Source organism: Drosophila ananassae, chromosome 3R (genome assembly GCF_017639315.1).
Source record: "Drosophila ananassae strain 14024-0371.13 chromosome 3R, ASM1763931v2, whole genome shotgun sequence".
NCBI lineage: Eukaryota > Metazoa > Arthropoda > Insecta > Diptera > Drosophilidae > Drosophila > Drosophila ananassae.
Genome location: NC_057930.1, coordinates 20,119,763 through 20,136,599, shown reverse-complemented (window position 1 = coordinate 20,136,599; position 16,837 = coordinate 20,119,763). Strand labels below are relative to the sequence as shown.

General features: G+C 40.7%; 1 long non-coding RNA gene across 1 annotated transcript; it reads right to left on the bottom strand.

The window, feature by feature from the left end:
• Positions 1 to 12,789: 12,789 nt before the first annotated feature.
• LOC116654925 lies at positions 12,790 to 15,782 on the bottom strand. Its single transcript, XR_004310074.2, has 2 exons — positions 14,568 to 15,782; positions 12,790 to 13,296 (listed from the first exon to the last, which is right to left on the bottom strand). It is a non-coding gene; the product is annotated as an uncharacterized LOC116654925 (long non-coding RNA).
• Positions 15,783 to 16,837: the final 1,055 nt, after the last annotated feature.

Here is a 16,837-nt window from a genome sequence, read left to right as displayed (position 1 = left end):
AGTGAGTTTTGAGCAAGAGTTTTCGCTTTAAAGATTGAACCATCGCGCCGGTGTTCGAGGTGTTTGCGGAAAAGGTACTTTTAGGGGAAAATGTTCGATTTCGAGGAAATGCGATTAATCGAGCATCGATCTTTTTCAAATTGTTTTATGGAACTTAAAGAGTTTTTGTTTTAAATTGAAATTTCCTTAAGTTGGACTTGGATATTATGGGTTTTGAGGCTGGATTATAAACAGGTGATTTATGATTTTCATTAACATTTTACAGCTTCTTCTTTTTTAACCATAAATTAAATATAATTTATACCATGTAGTGATTATAACATTTATTTTATTCAATGTCACTGTACTTCCAACAAAAGAACCAAACTAAACAAAAAGACACACATAAACGGCAATAATAACAAGGAGATCCAGAATGCGGGAAAGTGGAGAAAGTTAAGTTTTCAAGCCGGAAAATTACACAACTTACCCGCTGGCGGGGGGCCAAAGGCGGGTTACATATTCTAAGGCTGGGATCAAGCGGCCAAACAGGGCCTAAGAATATTTACGATTAGACGCAGGAGTCGCATTCAGACAACATTCTGAAGGACTCATGCATATGTATTATGTGCATGCACGTTTTATCCTTGTCCCTATATGGCTGGCTGTGTGTGTGAGTGTGTGTGCTTTTGTGTTTGGACGGAAGTGGAAGCGAAAATGGCTCACGCAGTGTCCTCCAACTAAGTCTCCCTTTTCAGCCACTTGGATCGCTGCCAGCTTGTGTCCCATCACCAGGACCACGACCAGGACCAGGACCAGGCCACTGGTCGTGTGTGCGTGTGCCCGTTACTGTGTAAGTGTGTGCAGGCCAGAGGACAGTCCTGAGTCCTGCTGACATTTGAGAGACAGACAACCACTTGACTGCTGACTCGCTCCGGACAACAGCAACAGCAGGTCGAGGCGCGAGTGTAGAAAGTAAGCCATGGGAGAGAGACCTGGACTAGTTGGCTTATATTAGAAAAATAGTTGTTTTTTATAAAAATATAATTGTCTTAAAACTTATTTAATATTATATTATAGTTTATTAAAATGGATTTTATTTAAACTGCCACTTTTTATGGACATTCCTGGGTATTTCTAGTTTTTAAGGAAGTGCTACTCCACTTCATGATGAATATCTTCGCCCAAAATACCCTAAAGTGTTCTAGTCCTCTGACAATAACTATTTTTTTTGGAAATCCCACATATTGTACTTTTGATACTGACATTAATGTGCGTAACTCGGATAATTACGACTATGAAAATGACTCGGAAAGGAGATCAGTCAGGAAGAGAATGGAAGACATTTTCGGGGGTAGCCGGACTTAGGGGCCAAACAGTAGCCATAAGCTGGGTAGGAAAACCCAGAGAAAAATCCAGTAATAGTGGCAGAGCTGTAACCACAAGAACACAACCAAAAAAAAAAAAAAAACTGGAGAAGACCGAAACCGAAATGAAATCCAATGGCAAATATGATGAAAAGCCCAGCGAGTGGAAACTGTATTGAAAGCTCACACAGCTCCTGTGGGTCTGTCTCTCCATGTCTGTAATTACATGCGGATTTAAGTGCTCTGGGATTGTAGTTGTTATTTTCGTTTTTGGTGGGAACAATGCGAAAAGTCCTCCCTAGAAAATAGAGTAGAATAAAGTAAACTGGACTCAAATCACTTTGATGATTTGAGGCGATGAAGTGAAAGTCCATATAGCGTTTAATTGAATGCCGAAGTTTTCAGAGAAGATCAAATGCACAAATGCACTTGTGGTTACTTATTGGCAATCTTTGCTTTTATTTTGTGGGATTTTTACAGATGCTCATGGAGCAGTGGTAAAAGCCTAACATGGCCAAGTTGGTTTGGCTTTCAAGCCTTTAAAAGCTAAAAGATTATCTTGGCATAGTCTTTCATTTCACTTAACAATATTTCTTTCCATTTGTTTCTCAATTATAATCACGCATACGCCCCGTTTGCTTTAGGGTTTCAGTTAAAATCACTTATACGCCCTGTTTACCTAGAACGAAATCATTCCCCTCTGATGAAAGGTCTTCAATGAAATTGGGACTATAGCCCTTGTAAAGATTTCATTATTTTCTTGGCCCTAAATATATTAACAAGTATTGTAGGGTCAAAACTTTGTACTGAACTTACTGAAACATTTGATGTGCACTTAGCACATCTGAGTTCCTAACCGGGGGCTATTTATTGTTTGGGTTCCCCAACTATTTGCTCATTTAGTACTCTCTGTATATTTTTTTCCCTCGTTGTTACTGACTACACTTTGGCAATTGTCTTTTACATGCAAATGTTGCCCAACATAAAATGGGTTAGCCTGAAGGCAGCCGACACTTAATTTTTTTTACTGCTGCCTCTCGGATGCGATGTTGCTAGAGTTCTCAACCTACGCCCAGGGGTATGCAACAGCTTGTGTTAATCACTTGCCCAAAAGGCCTTAATGAGCACCGCAACTACAACACAAAAAGATGTACGAAAAGTAGAACATCTCGACAACTCGGGTACCCTATATTGCGCCGTGTAGTAAGGGAAACAGCTGCTTACTTCTTGGCTGTATAGTGTGTACTATTGGTGAGATTTCCATTAAATTTATATTAATAAATTAAATATCTTTGAAGTACTTATGAAAATAATATACCTTACCACTCTTCAAATACCAGGTATTACAACAGGATGTAATAAAGACATCAGCTTCTCGACTTTAATACACCCAATTGGAATACCCGATTCCTTGTGGTTTCATGTAAAGCCACAGTTGAGTGCACTCTAGTTCAACAAAGAATATAACTTGAAACCAAAACAATCTTTAATATTTCACTTAGTTTGCTTTATAGAATTTCTGAAAAATGAATGGACTTTTTAATTACCAGGTATAAAAATGGGGCGAAAAAAATCAATTTGTAATTATGGGCCCCGAAAGTGTGTGAAACTCGCAAAAAAAAAAAGATTCATAAATTATATCACGTTGGGTGAATGTATAAATTTTGCAGAATAAGTGAAAAAGGTGTTAAGTGCATTAAAATTAAATTTTATTTTCCCTGAGCAGCGGAGATATGCGGGACATGGATATACAGGCAGATATAAAGGATCCAACGTATATGTATGCACACAATGTACACACGTATGTACACTATATATATATACATGAGGATAGGTAGGCGTTTTCATGGGGACTCTTCTCTTTTTCATTATGTGAACTCAAGCAGCAACAACAATACAGAGGACAGCAACAGCAGAAGCAACAAGAAGATGAACAACTGTTAAGGCTGAAGGATTAATGCGAAAAGATTTACATGTGAAATCAGTTGAGGTACAATGTGGGCGAATTCCTACACCGAAAAGTACTCTTTGACATACAAATAGGTTTTAGGGAGTTTTAAAATTTTCTCTTTCCATTTCCTTATATGGAAAATATTACTGATACGCAATGTTGGCTCTCTTTTTAATTGCAATAATTCGTTCTTGACTTAAACTTTTAATTCTGTTTAGTTTTGCAATCTTTATCTATTCCAAAAAACTTAGAAATAAAATTCAGTAAACTTATATTCAAATAAATATTATTCTCAGTGCAAATTTGAAAGTACGTTTAAATTCTCTGGGGCTCAGCTATGGACTTTGTCCATGGAACCCGACTGCAAAAGCCTCTGGGGAAGGTGGCGGGATGGCCGCGAAAAAAACATAAACATGGACAAAAATGGTGGAACATGTTACCAACATGGCGTCAATCTGTGCTATAGGCCCACTTCCATGGCCCAGTCACATACTTCTCTGCTGTCTTTTGTTGGATTTTCCTCTTATTTTCAACGTTTTCGCTATTTCTTATCTATGACTGAACGACACTTGGGGCTAAAGCGATTCTCGATGTTGGGATTACCTATTTGGCACTCATACATATGTAATATATGTATAAATCATTAAAGTACATTAATAGTCATTTCATACAATTAAAAAACAAATATCCAAATACAATTAAGTGCCATTTATAATAATCTGTTTGGAAAACTTGAATGAAATGTTTAAAGGGCAATATTAAATAAACTAAGCTCTTTAAAATGCAAAAAAGTGTAATATTATTGACCGTTTAAAGTTAAGCTTATTAACAATTTACTAAAAAATTAATCCGAAAAATTTGTGTTGTTGTCGGGAAGAATCAATTTTTCCGGTCAATTAATGAATTGTAACCCGGCTTACTCTCTTACTCCGCCCGACTTGATTTATGTGGCTTTAATGTAGCCTTTTGCCAAATGGATATGGGTTTGGGAGGGTCGGCGGTGGGCCAACCGCAAAGGACAGAAAGCAAAGTTAAAGTTATAAGCTAAAAGCGCGTTGCAGTCTGTTTTTCATTTTCGTTTTTTTTTTCCTCCCATTTTGATGTTCTGACATGGTGGAGCCCTCAATGAACTGCGTTGGGATCTGACCACCAAAATGACTGCAACTAACTGCTTTTGAACTTAACCTCAAACCGAATAAATAGCTTAATTAGTCTTGTGTGTGTGTGTGTGTGTGCGCGAGTGAGTCCTGAGTTTTCACCTTCGACCCTGAGCCAAAGCTGAACAGGGAACGATGCCAACTGACCCATAGCCTCATTACACATTTAAACGGTTGGCTCCCTGGGATGATTCTTGCTGGGCGGAGCTCAGGTCCTGGTCATATCGTTCTGCGCCATTTTATGGTCGGAATGTCTGGCATTGGAAACATGTTGGTCAAGTTATTTGCTGGGCATAAACGTCCGGCAATGCAAGTAAGGCAATTGGAATTGCTAATGCCACTATTGGAACGGGTCTTTAAGAACAATAGATGTTGAAGGATAACTTAGGGCTTACATTTAGCATTGCTCCCCTTAAAAATAACTTAAATTAACTTTTTTGAGTCTCAACAACAATAAGAAAACCATTTACACCAACGCACATTGTGGTTTATTTTTAATGCATATTTTCAGGCTGGCAACTTAATTATCCACATATCCCGTTTCTCATATTTTTTTTTGGGCATTTTCAAAGTGAAAACAGGCAATTGGATAAGGTGGACGGAAGCGGAACACGTGCTTAAATGTTGCAGAAATTATTGTTGCCGCTTTTATGGGTGCTGTTCCGTCGTTGTCCACTTTATAATTATAGACGTCAGTCAGGCCTTTAACTAGCATTCGCACGCTGATGTTGTAGTTCGGACCAAATTGTTGCCCGACGCGTCGGTTTCAATTTGTTTGGGGCTCACGTACTTGCAACAACTGCTATACCAACAATAACAACAATAACAGCACCCACTCACGCACCACCACCTACGAATGCAAATGCATACACATGCACATTATGTATGTATATATGTAGTTGTACTCAAAGAACCTTAAACACGAAAACAAAACAGTTATTGTCGGCATGTCTGCCCTATTATTGTTGTTGTTTTTGCCGCTACTGGACAGGCGAAATAATTGCTTCATACATAATTATCGCGAGCCGCGACGCCCAATGTTACAGCTCCTCATCCCAACACTCCTCTGTTCCTTTGGTTTTCCGATTTTTGTTTTGGTTTTTGCAGTTGTTTGTTGGTGTTGGAGTGTTGGTGTTTCGGTGGCATGTGTGCCCAACAATTTTGTGGTCTGGCGCCTATTTCTCGTCCACCGCACAAAAGTATGCAACGTATTTTCGTATTTAGCTATGGCACATTGTTAGCTTTGTCCAACAACTACACCAACACAGGGACATATAGCCAGAGTTAGAGGAGAAAGGATATGCCATCCTAGGTAGATAAACAAATTTGCCAAATTAAAATGTATAAAGTAACAAGGATATTTCAGCATGTTCGCATGGATGTGTGTTATATGTGTATGTGTGCGATAATTCATACAAAACGGACATTAAAAACAAAGTTTATTCGGATGTAAATTTAATGGATACGCGCCGAATTATAGATTCGCATCGGGGGCAGTCACTTTTAGTTAATGACAGCGGCTTTCGCATGAATATTAACCAGAATTAGTTCCAGGTTTTAGGTGTTTGGTGTTTCGATAAGCAGCTTTGCGAAAGCCATTTATTATTCTATTGAAAAATGAGGTTGAACTGCGGATGAGTTCCTGCAGGATCTTATATCTCCTAGAGAGTCCAAATTAAAATCCATCTTACACTTTTTAATACATTTTTCTTACCATTTCATTTACATTTTTGTTTCAATCTTACCTCTTCCTCGATTTATGGTCCAATGGCACGCGTGCGTGTTGCCATAAAAGTGCACATCGTTTTTAATTAATAAAAGCAATCTGTAGATGACCGGCAAGGAGGATTTCTTATTATTTTTTTTTCGTGTTTCGTGCCCGTCTGCCGGCAAGATGTCAGATATTTACATAATCGTTTGTCTGTTGGCTTATCCACATCTCCCTCGGTTGGGGCCACTCTTTCACTTTACTTCTGCCAATCAAATGGGGAAGATTGCGTCTCGGCGATTGGATGGAAGTTGGGTTTTTCGCAGCAGAAGTTACAAATTTTCTTACCTTGGCTTTACATCCAAGTATCCTGGCAGCTGCAGGATAAATGTAAGGCAAAAGTAAAATGAAAGAGGCAGTGGATAGAGTGGATGGAGCGGGAAAGCAAACTGAAAGTGCGGGCTTATCGACTTCAAAATCGAATCAAATCAAATCAATTTGCTGGCGACGCTCGTAATGGAGAAATATGCCAAGTTCCAACTTGGCAAAAACAAACTCGGCAAAATAGATGCAGCCTTGCAGATGGCTTTGTCTGCCAACTCTAACTCGCTCTTTGTGTCTACCAGGCTCTCACCTCACAGTACACCAGTACCCAGTACCTAGTGCACTCATAAATCTCAATTTTCACCGGCAAATGGCTGGCAAAAGTTTTCAGCTGCTTTTCCTTACCAACTGTTTTCCTCTTGCCTCGATTTTTCCATCTTTTTTAAAGACTTTTCCCCTCCCCAATAGCCATGCACCAGACAAAAGTGCAGGAAGATTTTTTTTTAAACATTCCCTTCTTAGTTTTCCAGCTGCAGCAGCAATTACAAGAGGAATGCCAAAAAGGGGGTAGAGAATGGGAGGCGGGCTGTGGGCGGATGGATTTAGGGGGTGGGGCTTGGGTCTTGGGGCGTTTATAGCATAGTGTTTGGGGCAGCCGAAAACGTTCGCCTATTTTATCTTTATTTCGACCTAGTCTACTTTATCGTCGCACACCGCACACTGCAAATATCTTTTGTTTTATTTTGTGGCAAGCGTTGCCATTTCCGCCATAAAACCGAATCCCTTTACTCCCTTCTGCCTCTGCCATCCCCCTCCCCCTAGGACGATCCTAGTACCGGACCCTGCGACCATAAAAAATTAACAAAAACAAGGAGGGCAGACAAGAGAAATATTCTAAACGGCACAAAAAAGTAAATATCGGTGGCAAACGGCGTGGTGGGTGGTGGCGGTGGCGGTGGCAGCAGCGTCGTTGGAAAAAAGGGTAACATAAAGCTCTCGTGCCCACAAAAATCGTAAAAAATTAAAAGTATCTCACAGATACTCTCCGTACGGCAACAACAGTTGCACATACAGTAGCGACCGATAGGGATGCAGAGAGGGAAGGGAGCAAGGACGAGAGGACGGGCAGAGGCCGCTTTCACTTCTCGGCACAGTCTGTGCCATAAATATTGCTCTATGGTTTCGGTCATGCAACTAATTACATTTGCATAACTGTGCGGGGTCTTCCCCCCCAAAAACCCAACTTCCCCTTCTCCGTTGCTCTCCTGGCCATGAAGCTTTACGTTGCCAAAGTGGAGCATAAAGTCAAAATACCCAAATAAAGTACCGGACTCGGTTAGACAGATGGCAAGCGAGAGTAAAGTTAATGAAAACGAATCAAATTAAATAAATAAAATGCAGTATAAAGTTTGCAGTTGCCGGGCTAATACATACATTTATGTCCTTTTTCACAGACAGGAGCCTGGAAAATGTCTAAAAAAAAATAAAATTTATAGAGACATGGTGCTGAAATGTAGATTTCAAAGGAGGAGTTTTCTGAACAATTTCTGTTTTTAATAAAGGTAGTTTATTGGTTGTAATTTGAAACTTTATTAAATCAGAAGTTTTTATTTTTAATATTTATATAGCACAATTTATTATACAATTTTCCCTAATATTATATTTGATATTTTACTTTTTAATTAACAATGTGGAACCAAATAATAATTTTTAGGTATTTCTATCTTAAAGTCATGTTGAAACAATTTTCTATCTCTGCCCTCTGTCTTTTGAAATTATTATTCCTTAAATTTTAAAAATACTCTTAAAGTCAAGGCGCTTAAGAGCTTTTATAAAATCTAACAAAAATTCCCTCTCCTTTCAATTAGATTTATAATGGTAATATTTTAAGCATTTTAATCATTTTAACTCTACGCCCCTTCTATCCCCCAGCCAAGCATAACGCCAACCATTTGAGTTTAATTCACTTTAAGCGCCAAGACAAAATAGTGTAATTAATTAAATGCATGCACTTTGTGCCAGCAGTCGACTGAGGGCGTCTTCATTTAGATGCTGCGGCTGGGTGGGTGGCAGGAGGTTCCAGGAGGTGGCAGGCAGGAGGTGGCTACCAGACGTTTAAGCCACAACCACACAATCAGCTAAATAGCAATCGCAGGGCCAGTGAGGTTGTTTGGCATGCTGGCGGGTAAGGTGACGAAGGGGTTAAGGGGTTATGGGATTGCAGAATCGGTGGGTTGCTGGGGTAAAGGGTAACGGGGTCACGGCTAAAATCTACCATACAGAAGGCGTCAAGTGACATCGACACCCGAATGTCAAACACCTGATTCGGCGGCAGCGATGCCAACGTCAACTTCATTTCGCCAGTTTAGTTGTTAGGCGAGCGAAAGCCGGTAGCCGGAAGTGCGGAAGTGGTGGTGGTGGCTGAGTGTCCTGGTGGTGGCGGGGAAATTAATTGACACTATGCCAAAATGTTTGCCAATATTATTGGCAGCGGAAACTGTTGGTTCAAGATCGCCGAAATTGAGTGAGTAAATGGAGTTTGGGTTTCGAGTCTCCTATTCCTGCCAAACTAATTAAAGGTGATTGCCAAATGATGGTGACTGCCGAAAATGTCAGCTTCTATTTGTCTAACAATTCTCAGTGATGATTTTAATGATAAATTACAAGGAATACAAATAGAGATTCTCATTGCCAGCACAGCCCCTATTTCTAACTTAAATTTAAAGAGAAAAACCTTTACATTCTTTGTAAATTTGTAAGCTTTTATGATTAAATGACTGAAACTTTTTCAAAACCATAATTCCAATGGAACGCCCTGTTTCATTTCGCATTGCAAAGGATTTACGAGAAAACAAGGTTAAAAAAAAAAGTAGTTTTTATCGACGAGCGTGCAGCATCAGGGGTTTCCACAGTGCCATGGCATTGCACTTTCCCACGTGGACTTTTCCCTTTAATCCATTGACCAATAGACGCACCACGGCCAAGTGCTATTCCCCTGATGCAAGGCCTGTCCGGATACCGGTCTCTACCCTCCCGCCAGACCGGCTAGGCTGCCAGGATGCCAGGACATCGGAGTGGTGGGGCATGGACCGAAAGAGGTTGGGATGTCGGACTGATATTAACATGCGACGGCTGCTGCAACTCAGCGCAGCTGACAAAATGGCCAGTTGGCTTATGGCCAGCTGCCGGCCGTCCATCCTGCCCCGTTCCTGTACCCTTCCTGCACCGCACACCCCCTCGAATTTCCACTGGCAGGCAACTGGCTTCCTGTAAGTGATCAATGTTTGTCTATGCTCTGCGGTGTGCCAAAAGCCTGACCGGCTCCAAAAAGTATGCAGCGCGCCATCGCCACTGGGCACTGGTCATTTGTTTGCTGCTGCCGCTCCCAGGAGATCCATCCTGCCCCCATCCTGTCCAAACCTCCCGCCCCCATTCAGCCCCGTAAGCCCCAAAAACCTTAGCCATCGTGTTGCAGAAATTGCCTTTGTAAACATGCATAAATTGTTGCATATTTTGGGCTGGATGCGCATCGAGTTGCACTCGCCATGCCTCTTCCTCGCCAGCACGCCCCTGAGTTACAGTCGCCGGTCATTGCTTAGCCTGTGATTATGTTTGTAGAGCCTGTTAGGCGCCTCCACCCTACTCCGTATTACCTCTCCCCCGACCATCTCTGGGCCACCATAGCTGCTCGTTAAGTGCCTGTGACTTATTTGCCTTGTCACTGTGTGAGTGTGCTTGGGTGGGCGGTTGCCCGCAAGTGGCCTTTAAAAATTTACAAAGACGAGCTCTTCAGCTGATTGCGTTTTAAATGCTTGAATTGAAATTGCCCTTACCGCACAATTTAAGATGCAATTATAATTGACTCACTTCTTAGGAGAATAAGTTGCATTTAAGAAGCTTTTTATGATTCAATAAATTTCATAAAATAAGCTTCTTAAAGTACTCTAATGAGTAAAGTACTCTAATGAGTACTTATTTCTTTTGAACATAAAATATACAATTTTTATTAAATGTTTATAATAATATATTCGGCTTTGGCTTGTTATGTTAGCTCTGCCCCCCACCTATTAACACTCGAAATATATATTTTTATATACTCATGGATAACACTTTCTTAACTCGCTGCAATTCTCGCTTTTTATCTTTAAAGTTTGTCTTAACTTTTGTCAAACCCCACCTGATGATGCTTTTTGGCTGTAACGACGAAGCTTGGAACTTCCGTTTTGTTACCAGGATATACCTAGGAAACTTTGCTATATATGTGTGTGTGAATGCACACGCTGTGCGCTTAATTTCTCAATAATAAGACCCAACACAAGGCCAAAAATTTGCCTGATAAGCGGTTTCCATGGCACCCTCCCTAATTCCCCCAAGCATGTCCTCCGGCTGGCTCAACCCATTCACGCCTTGAGGCACGAAGCCCGGAGTCGAACCCGGAGCCGATAAAACCAAATGCACAGTGGGTGGCTGAGTTCCGGGCGGGAAGGAGGAGACAAAACTCAGACATTTTATTGGCCTGGCCCGAAAAGGGCAAAAAACGAGCTGGCTGAGGTACGGCAACGCCTTCTGCAGAGCTATGCAATGGAAATAATAATGGCACCCAACTGTGAGCTGCATTTGAAGTTCCGTTGAGTGTGCGCCAATTAAAGAAACCAAAAAAAAAAAAAAAGGAAAGCAACAGCAAAGTGTGAGAAAAATTAAACTTTCAATTGCTTTTTAAAGTCGATTGAGGCGCCCATTGAAATTATACTCGGGGCGGGCGGCGGGCGGCGGTTCTCAACACTCCTCAACCTTTCAACGCTTTCCGCTTCCGACGCTTGATTTCTTTCCATATAATAATTGCATACTTTGTGGTTGCGGTGGCTGAAGCGTAAGATCCTGCAAAAGGACTGTAAGGAACGGAGAAGGACCTAAAGAAGTAGCCAGTATTTACACTCAAAGTTTGCGTGTTAAGTGGTTAAATTAATTGCTCGGAATGGTTTCAATGCTTTTCAAATTTCAGTGGCCAATCGAGAATGTTGAAAAGCATAATGATGCCAAGATGGTTTTCATTCAACTACTCGGACATTTGCAAGAAAGTATTACATTTCCGTACAAATAACTTTTTCATGAAAAATCACAGCAATCGCCCAAATATTTTTGTTTATTTTTGTGCTGGATTTTTCACGCAATCCTATTAAAATAACAATCCGATTCGCAAAAGTAAATCAACTTTGTACTAAATCAGTACAACATGAAATTCAATTCCAAGGGCATATTTGTAAATAACATTAAAAATAAAAATACTTGCTGTGTTTACTCCAAATATTTATGCTATCTAGTTCAAATATTTTTATTTTAATTGGTTTTAAAACCAACAATAAATTTAATTTAAAGAGAGCTTTTTTATGGACTTTAAACTTTTTTATTAGAAATTCGAGCTCCTGCTTTGGAGTTACTCCCTTAATTTTTTCCTCGTTAACCATTTTTTGTGGTTTTTCGACGTCGATCCAGTGCGGAATCTCTGGCAAACAAGCAAAAGTTATAATTTTCCATATAGACACATGCATTAGCGATGCGTGGAGGAGGCAGTGGTTGAGTGGAAAGTGGGATTGGGTGGTTGGAGATGGAGGAGCGTGTTTTTGCACGCGAAATTGCTCGGAAGTAATTTTGTTTACCTTTTATTTTGCGGTAATTGTTTGCATATGCAGCTGACAAAATTGTCCACCAATGGATAAAGAAAACACACAGCTCCCAGGCCCAAGGGCGGCGCTACGCAACGTTGGAGTTGCAAGCAGCGACCTCTGCCCCCCCACCAAAAACATACACCCACCCACCTATCCACACACCAACAAAATAGCCTGTAGGAGCATGCCCTGTGGCAGCTACTTTGACCGACTTTGGGGCAAACAGGTAACAGACAACAAGAGGCGGAAGTGCGTGCGCGAGATAGCTAAAAAGCTTTTTACCTCACACACTGCACCCACTCGTGCCCCTTGGTGTGGCAAGTGGTAATGGTTTGGAGTGGAGTATAGTGGTTTTCACAGGACTATCCGCTTACTTAAATACTCTTGAAGGCTAAAAAACTAGTAGGACCTACACATCCTTTGACAATCGAACTAGGCACAATGGATTTAAAGTCTTGATATAAATAAAATATTTAATATTTGATATCTTTTGTTTTTAAGAATATAAATAGTAGATTGTAAAGAGTATATCTGTCATTAATTAAGCCTTTGTTTAAAAATATTTTCAAACTTGTATATATAAAATTATTCTCTGGAATAGATGGACAAATAAAGTTTAAGATTAAAAAACAACTGATGAGAATATTAGGGACTTTCTTCTATTGCTTAATTAAATGATTTTCAAAAACACTTCCAATAATTGATATTTTTCTCTTCTCATTAATTTTTTTTTGTAATAATTTACCTCTGACCCTGTGATTAAATTCCAAAAGTCCCCAGTCTCTGGATGATGGAAGGGAGCCTGCCACCTGGCAAGTCAAAATTCCGATGGCGACCGCAGTTTGTTTTCAGCTCTGACCTGGCCCGGCATTGTGATAAAGTGCAGTCCCCGCAGCGTAAACAATGTGGGTACAACCCCATAGACCCTCCTCCTCCTCCGTCTACTCACGCCCTCACTTACCCCCGCCCCTGACTACGGGCTGGGGTGGGCGTGGCACGGCAATACTAGCACGTGTTTTTGTGGAGTGCTTTCGGTGTCCGTTAATTGAAATGCATGTGATGGGGCTGGGAGTACCGGGACGGGGGCATGGCATCGCAGGTAAACCAAAAGGCATCGAAGGCGTTGACTGGCTCTAAAAAGAAGCTAAAGGTGTTTTTTGTTAGTTTACAGCTCGAAAAAAGGGGCTAACAAGGATTTTTACCCATCACTTTGGCTTTTTTGCAGTAAGTGCGAGGATTTCAGATGCAGATTCAATAAACTTTGTTTAAACTAAAATTACAAAAGTTACTGGCTCTTAGAAGTAAATTATTTAATTTTTTGCCTAACTGTTTTTTATGTAAGTAATCCTAAGTAAAAACTATTTCTAATTAAAAACTTGAACTGAAAATTTAAATTATAAAACACAACTACAGATTTCTGAAAGCTATATAACTTTAATTTCAACTTAAAACAAAAATCATTTTAAACCTCTTTAAAATTCTTGTCATTTTTTCTTATTTTTAAATCATGCAGAAAATTAAATTATTCTGCATTATTAATATTATCCAGGGTGTGTTTTGGTTCCTTAGGGATTTTTAAATTCCATTTACAATCTGCTAACTCTACCTGCGGTTCTTCGTTCGTTTGTCCTGGCTTTGGTTCGACTTTCATCTCGGGGCGTTGCTGTTGTTTTCCCAAGCCCCACCCCCTCTCATCCAGCCCCCCTACCAGCCGCCCACTCATCGTCCCAGCCCCACTCCCAGCAGCCCACTTCCCAGGACACCCCGACTACTACTCCTTGTGTTCCTTCGTGTTTACTTTTGCACGCACATTTGGCTGGCGGCAGTTGGATTCATTTTGGGATGTGTTGTATATGAGTGTGTGCGTGTTAGTATCTGTGTGTGCGTGCTAGTATCTGTGTGTGCTTGGCAGTTATAACACGCACATTTCGCCCCGTGTAGTTCAAGCGGTTTCTAATTTGCTTGCCGCTGGCTGTAGCAAATTCTAATTTATTTGCAAACTATGTAACGAATTTCCACCTGCCCGCCCCCAGCCTCCGGCCTCCGGCAATGGTGGCAAAGGTCGCAGCAGGAGCAGGAGCAGGAGCAGAAGCTGGAGCAGGTGGTTCTCTGCTTAGCGGGTCTGAGCGCTGATTCAAACAACACCAGATATAATAAAACAAACTAGGATACAAAATACATAAAATACTTTTGGAAGCATAACCGAGGGCGGTAATGTACATTTTACAGAAGGTGTCGAGTAGAAATGCATTGTTGCACCTTATTTTGGATATTTCTTTAATATTTTTTTAATGAGATATGAGTATATTCAGTTCAAGTCTTTAAAATCATAATAGTAAGAGTACTAACAGGTCATATTGCCTACCTTTTAGGAGAAAACTACTTTATAAGCTTGGTAAATAGATTTCAGCTTACTCTTCCTAAAACGCAATCATTCTATTTAATCCATCAAGTCGTCCAGATTCCATTCAGAAAGTAATAATTGCCAGGGAGCTGACACAAACACTCATATTGATATTTTTCCTTCAAACAGTCCTTCAATTTTGTCTATCGCCAGGGCACTTAGACCCACTTGATAAAGGATGTATAGTGCTCTGAAATATCGGGTCGAGGCAACAGTGGAGTGGAATATTTACCAACTTTCAGTTTTTGGATGGCGGGGACAGTGGCATGTACTGTCTTGCGACTCAGTATAATGCAAAATGCCTATCCATTCCGTCAACATCAGTCAGCTTATGTCCCATCTACACACACAAAATATTGCAAACAATATGCAAGGAGCAGGACGAAGTTGAAGAGGAGCTAAAACATTTTCGAAAAGACTTAAAAACTTCATTTTTGCTGCTGCTTCAGCTGCTGTTGGATGTTGGAGGTCGGATGGATGCTGGATGAATCGAAAAAGCCAAAAATCAACGAAGCTCCGGTTCAATGCAATCAATGGCTTAAACTACAATACAATAACAGCAGCAGCAACAACATCAATAACAACTCTAACAACTTGTCATACAAGCCGAGCCCTTTACAGACAGGGGCCTAGGGAGAGAATTTCTTCACAATTCCTGCGTCCTGTCTATCCTGAAGGATGAACTGAATGGGCCCGGGATAAAGTAAACAGTGTTGAGCCTAAATGTATGCAGTGCATTTTTGCATTTTCATCCTCCCACTCCTCCCATAAAGGAACAGAGATCCTGCTTATTGAAAGGCATCCCACTCAAGCCTCCTTGCTGGATCTTATCTTGTATCCAAGCAGCAAATTGGCAAAAATTGAATAAAATAATGCATGGCCTGGTTGGCTGAGCTCGCCATGCGTATGCTTCTGGCTAGGCCAGTAAAGCCACTAACTCCACCACAGGCAGCATCAGCACCACCACCTTCACCACAACCACAGTGCAAAACACACAGCCAGGTGGCTCAGGCTTATGCAATTCAGCAAATGGAAATATGTTGTATATATTTATCGCTCGCCTCGCCTGCTTTTCAAGTAATGTGGAATAGCAAAAAGTTTCACCAGGCAAACTCGATTGCAACACTTACACATGCAGCCAACTGACACACAGCCACGAGTCCTGTATGTCCGTGAGGCGCATTTGTGCCTTCAAGTAGGCAATAGATTTTGCAATCTGCTCTGTGTTTGCGCACATGATATTTCTCACTCAATGTTGTCGCTTTTGTTTATGATTTTGTTGTTCGCCGTACTCGGCTCATCCGCTGGGTAATATAAGCTAAAAGCTTATAGTTTGTATAGTCTTTGGGGGGAAAAATAGTACCAATAATCTATCAATTTACCATCTTGATCTGTATATGTCTTAAAGTTTTATTTATTATATGGATTCCAGTCGAAAGCGACTGCATATCTTGAATTTGTAAGTTACTTATGGCCAATTAGTATAAAATCTTTCCTGGATTTTTAAAGAAAGAATGTATATTAACCATGATTTTATATTGAATAAAAGGAATGCATACAATATACTTTCCTTGATAGTTAATAGTAATTTGATTACTCCTAGCAATTATTCTAGCATTGACCAATAATTTATCTAGAAAAAACAATGATTTGTGGAACTTGACAATAAAACTTTAATGAAAGGGTATTTAGCTGAGAACCAGAGACATTTTTCAGATTTTTTCCCATTTTTTCCTGTAGAATACACATACATATGTGAAGATATGTCCGCAGGTTGTGTGAACGTCAAGCCCCCTGATGGCTGTTTGTGTAAATGTGCATATGAAACATGGCAACAGCCGAGGGGCTGCAGATCGGGGGCCCAGCTGTGTGGCAGGTTTGGTGTGGCATGGAGTCTAACAGGGGTATGTCAGGGGTGTGACAGAGCTGCTGCTGCTGCTGAGGGGTGGTGGCATCATAATGCTAATGATATTTGCTTTAAAGAATGGCAGCGAGAGTCAGGTTACAGGTAACAGCCAGTTAGCAGCTGCTACTGGGACTTTAGTTGATGAAAAACTCTTTAGAAATGCATTAGTAATTTTCCGTGGCTTGTTGCTGTGGTCCTTGTTCCTCCTACTGGTCCTTCTCCGGCTCCTGCTATGGTTGTGTTTTTGTTTTCCCAGGTTTTCACAGTCAATTGACCAATGAAATGTGCATAGGAATGAAGCGTGTCTAATGTGGCATGGTCCGTGGCAGGAAGCAATGGTGTGGGTTTTGAAGAGGGTGGAGTCATTCAAATCGC